The 4,766-nt window shown below is 33.5% G+C and overlaps 1 long non-coding RNA gene across 1 annotated transcript; it reads left to right on the top strand.

The window, feature by feature from the left end:
• The first annotated feature begins 1,470 nt into the window (after positions 1 to 1,470).
• Positions 1,471 to 4,387, top strand: LOC149558616 (uncharacterized). Its single transcript, XR_016352469.1, has 5 exons — positions 1,471 to 1,911; positions 2,013 to 2,077; positions 2,179 to 2,255; positions 3,940 to 4,005; positions 4,092 to 4,387. It is a non-coding gene; the product is annotated as an uncharacterized LOC149558616 (long non-coding RNA).
• The last annotated feature ends 379 nt before the right edge of the window (positions 4,388 to 4,766 follow it).

The following is a 4,766-nucleotide window of genomic DNA, read 5'->3' as shown; positions in this document are numbered from 1 at the left end:
GTGGGGTTGTATTGCCAATTTTGTGTGATGACATCTATTTTGAATACAAACTACAGCATTAGAAGCTTCAACCCAAAGAGAGGTATGAAGATTTTGATCATGCATCATAGCTCTGGTTGATTCACTGATGGATTTATTTTTCCATTCTACAACTCCATTCTATTGAGGATTATAAAGTATAGAAAACTCCCTCTTAATCCCAAAAAAAAGGTAAAGTCTTTGACACATTCAAAGATGTATTCACCTCCATTATATGATCTTAGGGTTTTGATTTTTTGTCCAGACTAGTTTTCAACTAGGGCTTTGAATTCTTTGAATTTGGATATCACTTTGATTTATTCCTTTTTTTTGAGGAAGTAAATCCAAGTTCTTTTAGAATATGGCATATGCACCGAGTTGTGGTGCCAAAAAGGTGACATGGTTTTTTTCTTTTTTCAATTTCAATAGCGCGTGCACACTATTTGTGTTATCAAAAAGTTATATATGATGGGCTGAAGACCCGCAGCCCATCATTTTTATGTTCATTTTTTGCTATTCCCAAAGAGAACAGTGCGTACGCAGGTCAAAAACCCAAATTTTCACCTTCATTTGCAAATATGCCTCGTCGCCAACAAAATCAAAGACAACAAGCACACCCACGATGATGTCGTAAGTGATATTAACTTAACTTTGCATTGATTTTAATATGTTTTTCATATTGTTTTGTAGGTTTTTTATATTGTTTTGTAGGGTTTTTTTAAATTTCATTTAGATTTGTTTATTTATTTGGATTTCAATTGATTTTTTATCAGGAAATGTCCATAATCAACCGAAAAATCCACAAGAGCCTCAAAAAGCTCAAAACCAAAACCCTCCTCAAGAAGAACAACAAATTCCACAAATCGAACCAATTGCAAGACCTCCGCTAGGCACACAAGAAAATATAATAAATGAAATAGAGAGAGACAAAATTGAATTAGAAAGACTCATTGCTTGGTTGAGAGAATCCGGACGAACCAATCCAATGAGGGCTCAATTGACATCATCCCTCGAATCCATTAACACCCAGATAGCCTCAATTAGTGGTCAGTTAGATATTTGGCAAGTTAAGAGGGATGAAAATTTTTTTTTTTATGCAAATAAATTCTCATATGAAGATTTTAAAAGAAAAGAAATACCAAAAGGTAGTATATGTGCATTATTTAGAAAGCCTGGTGAGCAAAATACTGTTAGAGAGGGTACTAAACGATTCCCCATCAATTGGTGCATACACGATGCTATTAGAAACAATTTTTGGGATAGATGGTGGATGGTTTTTTATGTCCCTCCTTGCAATAATCATGAGGTCTCCATGTATTTTTTGAAGAAATTATATTGTGAGTTTGTCCTTGGGGAGATCCCCAATTATTTTGATATATTAGACTCCCAGGGTAGAGGTGGGGGGTCATCATTTGAGAGGTCGGGAGCACGTCATGACCCTAATGTAGTTAGGGCACCTGTGGCCAAGCCACAACATGAGCATGTGATTATTCCTTCAGTTGTGAAGGAACATGTAGAGGCCAACACTCTAGGGACCATTAATGCTTTGATGCAAACCCTCATCCATTCCACGAGCCCATTAGTTGAGGGGGAGCCTTCTGTGTGTCGTGGTCACATGTGCACTTCATGTGGATCCCTATGCACATTTGGCACTCATGCTGGAGATGGTGTGGATGATGGGCTTGTCACCGATCAGTTCCTGAACGAGATATTTGGCATTGACACACAGGTAAATTACAATTATAATTTACTAATTTGATCACATATCATATGTATAGTGAATGATTAATTAATTAGCATCTATTGACATTGTTCAAAATTTAGGGTCAGAGTGTTTCTGGGCCCAGCAACGATCCTCTAGGCCCATTTTTTGTCCTTTCCATGAGTCCTGAGGTATGTATCGATTTAATAATTTTAATTATTATATATATATATATATATTTATTATGTAATCATATTAAGGATTGACAAAAAAAATTATGCATGTGCATCAGTTCTCCATAGGACCCTCAACCTTTACCACAGACTCTAGCATAGACATCATATGAGCTTTACACAGGTATAGTTGTTTCATGTTAATTTAATTCATTTGATTATATTTATTTTATGTTTCATGTTAGATGTAAAGTGTATTGTATGACATGCATCTCATGATGTCAGACACACCTCCTCATCTGCGACAATCTATTGATAGTGGAGTGGCCACAACTATGGCTAGCTCACAGCCACTGACAGAGGTATGAAAGAATTTTCTTCGTTTGGGTTGTTGTTTATAATAGTTAATCTCAAAATTTCTAATGTTAACCTTTTTTTATATATTACTATAGCTTTTATGATTTTTATACAAGCAGTATGTATGTTAAGCCTACTGATACTCTTTTAATTATGGATTGAAACCTTGTTTTTGTTTTACTAAGGGGTAAGGGATAGTTTTGTTTAATGGTTATCTGTTGATAGTAGGTTAGTTTGTTGTTAAAGGGTCAGCCCCCTAGTTTCGGCTAATTTTAATTCAAAAACTAGGAGTGAAGGTAGAAGTGGCAGTGAAAGAATTAGATAAAGAAGAACTAGGAGTGCATATTGAAGTTAGAAGTAGAGAAGAAGTAGGAAAATAAAATAAAGGTATGAGGACTAAGAGTAGGAGAAAATGAAATTAAAAGTAAAGATAGGAATAGAAGATTAGTTGTATTCCAAGTTGATTGCAACTAGGAGTAGGACCTACAAGATGGAAGTTATATGTTTTCTATAAATAATAGTCAAGTTTAAAGATATAATTGGTGATTAGATATACTCACCTTGGTCTAGTAGAGTCATAAGTGCAGGAGAATTTGTGTTTTAAATTAATATTATTCATAGGCCAAAGTCAAATGTTGAACTTGATGATAGAACTAGGCATATCCTTAGGATTCAAAGAAACTATAGTTTTTGGAATCAACACCATCAACTCTCCTTCACTATTTCTTTGGGATGAATGGAACTAGCATAAAAAAATTCTACATTCTTTCATTCTCATCCTCCTCCTCTCATACAAAATAAACTTGGATAAGATAACTTACTAGACTTTTGGATCCATGGCCCTTCTCTCTTCTTTTCATACTCTGATAGCTATGCTAGTGGGATAAATCATTGAGTATTTTCTTATTTTTTATTTTTGCTCTTTCTTTTCTCAAGTGACCACTTGAGCTTTTCCTATATCTTTTTCAACACGATGCTTGAGATTGAGACATTTTCTTGAGTGAGGTCTCTTCAACTAGTTGACTTGGAATCTTAGTAAGCTCTAGGATTTTGTTGTTCTTTTATGTATCCTTGCAAATGAATGTAATAGTTAATATTCTTGGTTTGGGAGCTTTTGTACTTTAGCTTGGTGATATTTAATCTCCTTGTAGTTTTCCCAAAATCTTTACCTCTTTCTCTTTTTTTCTTCTACTTTATTGTGTGCATGAGGTGGACACATGCTTCCAATAAAGTGGGGACTACATGTATCATTTGAAAAAGTAAGAACACTTATTTGGTATTAATTTTAGCCTCATTTTAATATACATTATGGGTTCCTACATTGATTTCACACTCTCCTAACACTCATTGGACCTTCAAATTATTATTTAAGTCCTATATTGATTCATTTTCTTTAAAAACTCAAGGTTACCCTTATCTATAAGTGTGCTTCTCTATTTCAACTTCAATCAAATAATTCCTTTCATTTATTGGCCCTTATCTTACCATTTATGACATGTATTTTCTCTCTAAACCCAAAAATAAGTTGTTAGATCAAATTTCACACGCTCTAAATATCTTGGACTCACAATCAAAACTTGGGTTGGAATTGGTGGGTATAAGATGACTTTGGTGATATTTACATGGGTAAAATATTTTTGTTGGTGATATGTGTATTTATAAGTGATTATATTTATTGAATTGTTGTAGGGTCTCGTCATGCCTGATCGTCCACGAGCATTTGAGGTGAACTTACATAGTGACTATTTGTTGGCGGTAAGAAAATAATTGATTTTGTGTGTACATATATTTGATTTCAACGTATAATAAATATTGATTCATATATACTTTCTTTATATCAGTTGGAGCTGGAGAAGAGCCTCAATAAGAGGTCGAGTGAGCGTGTCAGGAGGGCCCCGTCATCTCCACTGTCTCCCTCCACACGAGGGCAGAGGACATCGAGAGACTTGTTTCCTTCCCCTCATGGGAAGGAAAAGATGTAGTTGATCTAGACATGTATTTATATAGGCATCAGTGGACATATTCAATACACATTTGATGTATATAACATTCTATATTTGATGTATGACATTTATTTGATGTATGACATTATTTGACTTATGACATTATTGGTCAATATATATGCCATGTTTGTTCATATACGACATATGATATGATATGTTTGTTCATGTTTGTTCAAGTATGATATTAAATTAGATATGTTCGTGTATGACATTAAATTAGATATGTGCATGTATGAAATTAAATTCAATACCTAATCTATTAAAAACTTTGATAGAATATTGATTAACAATAAACTTTATCATTGTTTAAGCATAAGCTAATCATTTGCAATATGTCATCGTCATATGATTTATGATCTTGTTCATGTTTAAAGTTTTCCTTCTCTATCATTTGTTTATCAAGTTTAATTCAATACCTAATTAGTTTGAATTTTTGATACAATAGTAGAGAAAAGATGGATTATTTGCAAAAAAAAAGTCATTTTAAAAATCATAAATGTAACATAATCACTG

The sequence above is a fragment of the Cupressus sempervirens genome, chromosome 5, assembly GCF_028749045.1.
Source record: "Cupressus sempervirens isolate cs-2001-9-10 chromosome 5, ASM2874904v1, whole genome shotgun sequence".
Taxonomy (NCBI): Eukaryota; Viridiplantae; Streptophyta; class Pinopsida; order Cupressales; family Cupressaceae; genus Cupressus; species Cupressus sempervirens.
The sequence above is the reverse complement of the archived record's forward strand: the minus strand, read 5'-3'. Positions and strand labels throughout refer to the sequence as shown.